The following is a 7,419-nucleotide window of genomic DNA, read 5'->3' as shown; positions in this document are numbered from 1 at the left end:
GGGAAAGGAAGTGGCTAGTGAGGTTTTTAACAATCCTTATATCCCACACCACAGGGAGAGTGATGCTGGCTCTGATGCAGTGATCTGGCAGCAGTGGGAGCCTGCCCATCACTGAGAGGAGGGGATGGGGCCTGGAGGAGGAGTGGGCTGAAAGAGGGGAGATGTGGTGTGCATTGAGGAGGGAAGGATAAGGAAGCAGGGAGGAGGTGGTGCAGAAGGAGAAGGGGAATGGGAGAGAAGGACCCGGGAGCGGCTCGCCAGGAAGGCGGGTCCACAGGAAGCCTCTATGGAGGCAGAGTGAGTAGTGAGCTGGAAGGCAGAGGGCATACATCACTGCCAGAGGCAGAAGAGCCTGTGGAGACAGGATGGAGCTGGGAAGCCACATGTGGATTGCTCTTGCAGCACAGCCAGTTGTGCAGCTTGGTGAAGAGTGGCTGGGAAGTCGCAAGTGGCTCACCCAGAAAGCTGAGCCTGCTGTGCACCCCAGTAAAGAGTGGAGGAGGGACCAGAGCCCCAACGAGATGGGCAGCATTGGAGCCCAGAGGTACCAGGCAGGGAAGATTGGGGCAGGATCTGGGAGGAGATGAAAGATTAAGCAGGGAAGCCCCAGGTGACACAGAGAAGGGCCTGAGCCCAAGAGCAAGAAACCAGGGAGAAAGTGGCTCCTTAGGAGGGTTGCAGCCACAGGGAACAGGCAGTGCTCAATGCCTCAGTCAGAATTGAGACTGGGAGTGATGACCAAAGGGGTGGTTACCCAGAAAAGACCTGGGTGGGACTAAAAGGGGATACCGCTAAGTGCTGAAGAGCCCTCACAAATCAGATGGTGGCAAGAACCTGGTGGCCACCAGAGGATCCCAGGGGAGGCTGGCCAATTAAGCTTTGACATCTTAGTTTCAGTTATTATTTAAAGAACTGTTATATGCAAAGTGGCAATGAGGTTCATTGCAAGGACATTTACAGAAGTCAAAGAACAACTGATAAGCTGATGGCCCGTGGGCAGCCGTGACAATAATGGGCAGCATGGGTGAGAGATTATTGTCCAAGACAGCTGATGCTTAGGCAATGATGCCAGTTCCGGTCCTGGGTGTGTGTAAGGGTGGGGTAAAGGGGAGGTGGAGCCCCATGAAGAAACAAAAGAGTGAGACCTTACAGGATTATCTTCACAGACTGTCTGTCAGGAGAAGATCAAGATGTGGCAGGTGAGAAAGAACAAACAATAGGATATGCAGATAATGCTATTTACAAGGTCTTACCCTGACATTGCAAGGGGGTAAAATACCAGGTGAGAGGACACCGAAACCCTATAACACCTACCAGCGACAGATGTAATCATTACGTGGTTACTTCAACTTGGAGATAACCATTCAGTAGAGTCTATATCTGCAAGAAAATCTGACTTAATGCTGTCTTTTTCCTCAGAAAATTGCAAAGGGAGAAAGAGAGAGAAAGAAAGAAAGAAAGAAAGTATATGCATAGTGTGTATTTATATTACATATTGTAGTATATAGTATACTATATACTATAAAATACACTATACATAATAATATATAGTATAAGTCTTCCTTTCCTTGAGAAAAAATTAAAAACAATTGGAAAAATAAAATAATATGATGATAGATAAAGGCAGAATAATAGTAGGAAGTCTTCTAATTTATTACTTGCCAGTGCCTATCCAATACAGGCTTATAAGAAAATTTAAACTGTGGATTTATTATCCTTATACTTTTATTAATAGTAAACTTAGATAAGGTTCTATGGGAAACTGAAAACCTCCCTGCAGAGGTCAATGTAAAAAGCAAAAATGCTTATTTTATCTTCAACTTAGTCATTTTTAATTCAACTCAGGTTTTCTTACAATTTCAGATATTCTTAAGAATTCTGGAGCTAGTGTCTTACTATTTACTTTTAGCATTAATTCCCCCTTTAGGTGTAAATTTAATAGAATGGCTTATCATGCTAGAGATGATTTCAAATGATAAACTTCAGCAGACATTAGGACTGTTTCATGAGTATTTTAATACACCTTTTGCTGAATATTTGATATACATCTAAGTACTAAGTAAATTGTTATACATCATTTTCTGTGCATATAAATCAGGGTATGTCTGCACTAAAAGCCTTTATTTTAGAACTGAATTGTAAAAACTTTCCTGGGTGTATGGATTTTCAGCAAGGAGGGGCTACTTAATATTTTAAAATAAAATGCATTTGTTAAGCTACCTGAAGACATATCCTGGATGAACTTTAAAAAAAAATGTTGTTCTCTCACTTGATTTTTTCAGCTAGTGTAGATGAAACTTTTTGTCTGACTTACTAAATTACTTCTGTTCCAAGTCTCTGATGAGGGGTTTGATATAAAGCATGTTCTTCCATATAAAATATTCTATTTTCAGTAAGAAACTGGAGGATGGAAACTAATAATTTACTTTCTATGAGCATTCTCTGAGTGAAATGTGCTAGCTCAAAAGTTTGTAGGCAGAAAATGTATAGGAGATATGAAAAGAGCAGAAACTTTTTTTTCTAGCAACTGAATGATGTTTTTGGTCCAGGCTACATCAGCCCCAGTCTACATCCAACGAGACAGAAATTGTTACCATGACATCCATATCTCCCACCCTCTGAATTTTTTTTAAACGTATGAAATATTCTGAGAGATACAGATAAATCATCTGAGAGCTATTATGCATAGAGCCAAAACCCAACCCTAGCAAAACCTAGATCTATGTTTTCCATGTGACAAACCAGAATGTGGAATGACACCTGAATGTCATTTGAACTGGCCAGAGACTTGAACATCAGAAACACTCTGTCTACTTAGGGGTAATACTGGACTGGACACTTAGTTACAAAAAGCACATATGAAATACCAAAGCCAAGGTCAGCACACAGAACAATATTCTGTATAAGGTCACAAGTTACAAGAGGGGAGCACATCCATACATCCCATGTACTACTGCCTTAGCACTTTGTTTCTCTGTTGCTGAATATGCCTGCACAGTTGGAGTACTGCATCCACTTCTGGGCTGCATAATTTAAAAAGTATGTGGAAAAGCTTGAGAGAGTCCAGAGGAGAGCCATGCATATGATCAGAAGGCAGGAGAACAGGCTCTATGATAAGAAGCTGAGAGCCATGGGGCTCTTCAGCCTGGAAAAGCGCAGGCTCAGAGGAGACCTGGTGGCTGCCTATAAGTACACCCCTTATATACATCAGTATCTGGGGGAATGCCTGTTCACTGGAGCATCCCAAGGGATGACAGGGTCAAATGGTCACAAACTCCTCTAAGACCACTTCAGGCTGGACATAAGGAAAAACTTCTTTACCGTCCAAGCCCCCAAGTCCTGGAATAGACTGCCTCCAGAGGTGGTGCAGGCACCTACTCTGGACTCTTAAGAAACATTTGGATGCTTATCTTGCTGGGATCCTTTGACACTAGCTTACTTCCTGCCCCTGGGGCAGGGGACTGGACTCAATGTTCTTCCGAGGTCCCTTCCAGCCCTAATGTCTATGCAATCTATAAAACATGGTGGAGCCTGAACAGATTGATAGTGGGTCTTGGCAGATGAAACTTTCTCATGAAATCATGGGGCCTCTATGCAACCAACCAATGTGTTTTTCAGGAAACCATGGATCATCTCCTGAGATGCCCTGTAACACCACAGTGCATCCCAAGATGTGGCAATGCCAATACCAGAAGGAAGGGCCTGTGCAGAATATTGGGAGCAGAGCATATAGAAATGTTGGAATGGACACATGAGAAAGAAGATACATGCAGCTAGCTCAGGCTAACTCTTTAGAGCATTGCCTTTGTGTTTTACCTATGAATTTTTATTCTGGAACCATCTATGTCAGTGTTCAGTATGGACATTCTGGCTAGGGACAGACATTCAAAACGCCTGATTCTGAATTGATTCAATCTTTTCAGGTTAGTCTAACCTGCAAGGCATGAACTAATTTGGAGGTGAATAAACATTCACTTTTCATTCCAGAAATGCAGGCACATGCCTGCAGTGGCTCAGGCTAGAAGGTGTGGTGCCGTAGAGCAACCCTCCCCCTTCCCTTCCACAGTGGTGAGCTAAGGGGAGGGGTCTGGCCAGGCCCAGGCAGGACACTCTGATTAGGGAGCAGTGTAAACCCCAACCCCACCTGCACTGTCCCAGGCTTTTCCTAGCTCACTGCTCAAGGGGTCAGAGTGTTTCCAGACCCTCCATCTACTTGATGATACTGAGCTTTTCCATCTCCTTCTCCTTGCTTCTTCATACTGTCTGCAAACCAGGTAATTGTCAACACCTTTCTCTGTCCCCTCTTGAAGACTGACAGATTGCAGCCAGAAGGTTGCTTGTCAAAACAAAAGTTTATCAGCCCACTAAGCCCTACAAAAGAAAACCTCTCTTACTAGTTTCAAGCTCTTCTTATCTGCAAGGTGCATTTGCAAGCCCTTAGTTGTCTGCGCTTTGTTCCAGTGAAATTGGAGACCCATACAGACACCTCTCCACAGTAGCTAGCATGGGGGTGGAGGCATGGCCAGATGCTAAGTCCCTGTGCTAGGGTTCTGCCATGGAAGATGGGCAGGAGGGAGGATCCTTGCTTGAGCAGCCAGTGGTGAGGAGGGGCAGGGGGAAGCCTGGCAGCCGCTGAAGTCCATCAACTGGCCAGAGCAGTGGGGGCAACCCTGCTCTGCTCCAGCAGACAGCCCAGCCCAGCCCAGGGCTGCAAAGTATCTGGGATGCTGGGGGACTCTGGTTTAAGTTAAACCAGGAAGGGTTCTGGAACAGACATTGCATAAATCAGTTTGACCCAAATCAGTTAAGTGTGATACTACATTCAATCAGGTTTATCTTAAACCACTTTCAGCTATTTTGAAACTGGTTTATGTGCACTGAACATCTGTTTTGTTACAGGTTTAAACCCGTTTCTGATTACTTAAACCAGTTGATATGTAACTTCTGTCCCTAGCCTCCCTCTCTATATGGCAAGTGGGAGCAGAACAGCTTTTTACTCTCATCATCTATAAATAGATTATATAGTTAATCTATATTAATATATAGACCTGCTTAGACAAGCATTTGTCTGGAATGATTTAAACAGGAATGAGCAGATAGTTGGATGAGATGACCTCTTCAAGTCCTCCCAGACCTGCTTTTCATGCTTCTGTAATTCTATACTACAATAGGAAAAGGGAGACTCAGATCACTTGACAAGAAGAGTCTTGGAATGAAGAACTGTTAAAAGCTGTTTACTTTTGTTTAGTGTAAGCTAGATTTTTTAAGGTACTTAGGTACCTGAAGATGAAGACAGGTGGCCAAGTACGATTTTCAAAACCCACTGGGTATTATCTACATGTTTACTGTGAAACTGACTAAATGGTTCCAGAGTAAAGTCTCAGCATCTACACAGGTGGCCCTACTAGGCTGTAGTAAACTAATAAATGCCACCACAGGCTAGTACTTGTAAACACAAATACTAATCTATGGCAGCATTATTTAGTGCAATGCAACACATGTGTAGATGCTGATAGGGTTGGCTAGGGCATGAGGGTACTTCAGCATGGGGTCTGCCTGCTGGCCACCCCCACTCTGGAGCACCCTTGTGCACCAGTCAGCCCCTCTACAGGATCCTGAGCTGAGTGGAGAGCCCTGGGCTGGCAGGCTGACCCACAGGCCTCCTGCCAGCAGGGGTGCTCCAATATGCTGTGGTCCCAGGCACATGTGTAAAAGAGGTGTCCAGGAGCAATAAACTCCAGCATAAACTAGTTTAAGTTTACAAACTGGCTCTTTGTGTTCAACCCCAAATATCCCTCTATACAAAAGAAATTTTTACTAAGTATATAACAAGCCAAGTACACATACATATATTACAGGACTGTTGGCTTTGAGAGATCATCTAGTAATTCAGTTTATACTGAGACATAACATAACACTTTGACTTAATTTTCTAAACAAACACTAAACAATTAGTTACAACCTCTTGGTACCCAGAAGGCTGCATTATAACTACAACATGCTTGTTGCATTTTTTATTATAGATTTTAAATCAGCTCATTAAAACTGCTTGTCCAAAATACCAATCTCATTATATGTTATCAAGTAGTTTCCTATTATTAGATCTCTTCCACTACTATGGATACAGGGTAATGAAGAAGGAAAGTTGCCTTTATTTGTTTTAATTAAGAATTTCTTTAAATATTCTAAAGTTATAGCATTTTATTGCTTGTTTTGCATGAAAAACTAGAGGACTCACTTGAAATAGCTTAATTTTCTAAATTACCAAGTATACACACAAACATGAGAAGTCAAATAATGTATACAAAATATTTTGTTTATTTAATTGACAATTATAGCTTGAATGAGTAATAGTACCATTCCTTCATAGAGTAAGAAATTCTCTATGTTAGACTTAGTAACAAAACCTCATTACAGCATTGAGCTACTAAATCTTTCTTCAAAAGCAGGGAGAGATCATTTTAGTGTGTGTTTGCAAATTATTGGATATATGGCCAAGCAAACTGCTGATCAGTGATGTTCTACCCTATAACTGTAAATCATCAGAAAGAAATATAAAGCAGGCAAAAAACAGCTAAATGCCAAATACTGTATCAATGTTATTATTCCTAACTGAAATTAAGAGGAACAGCAGTGAAATATCTATCATAAATGTAGCTAATGCTTCCATGATGAAATTGTGGTGCCGGGATTCACCTATTAGGATAGGATAGCTCTAATATATTTTGAAAACTTGGACTTTCAAGGGGCACTTGTTCACATCTTAAGTAGCATATTTCAGGCACTATAAAATTCACTAATCAGTTTCTCATTTACATACCAAAAGTTCAATGACAGCTCATTATCCATTCATATTTTTTTTAAATCCATTTTTGAAATGTAATAGATGTTCCTTTTTTGTAAAATCAAAGAATATTGAATATAACGATCTTATACTCATTTTTATTCTGTCACACATCTATGATTATTTTTTAAACCAATGATGTCTTTGCAATTTAGTCAAGAACAGACACTCCACATATGTGTCTCGGACGGCCAGAGCCGACTCGAGTTGCGTTAGAAATTGGTCGTACGTTAGGGTGGGCTGGTGAATGGAGAGGCAGACACAACTTATTGGTTGCAAAAAACATTACTCACGCCGCTTGTAATCACGACGCAGGTGGTCCGGTCATCTGAACAACCACACGAGTTGCTCCAGCTGGCGGGGCCCAAGCCAGTTAATCCGTCCGCAATTCGAAGCCGGCGGGGGAAGGGGTACGTCTGGGATTGCGCTCGGCGATGGGAAGAAAGATCGATAGGTGATCAGTCTATCGATCGGCAGCCGCAAGTCAGATAACTTCAGAGGCACTCTGCAGCGTGCTCAAAGCTCTTCGACTTGGGCAGAAGTCGCGCGGAATTTTAAACGGCCAGCGAGCCAAT

The 7,419-nt window shown here is 42.4% G+C and overlaps 1 pseudogene; it reads left to right on the top strand.

Annotated features, from left to right (window-relative positions):
* Nucleotides 1-365: 365 nt before the first annotated feature.
* The window catches only part of LOC112551931, a 145,559-nt pseudogene continuing 138,505 nt past the window's right edge, over nucleotides 366-7,419 (top strand).

The sequence above is a fragment of the Alligator sinensis genome, unplaced genomic scaffold (assembly GCF_000455745.1).
Source record: "Alligator sinensis unplaced genomic scaffold, ASM45574v1 scaffold976_2, whole genome shotgun sequence".
Classification (NCBI taxonomy): Eukaryota; Metazoa; Chordata; order Crocodylia; family Alligatoridae; genus Alligator; species Alligator sinensis.
Note: the sequence above shows the minus strand (reverse complement) of the source record. Positions and strands in the feature narration are given on the sequence as shown.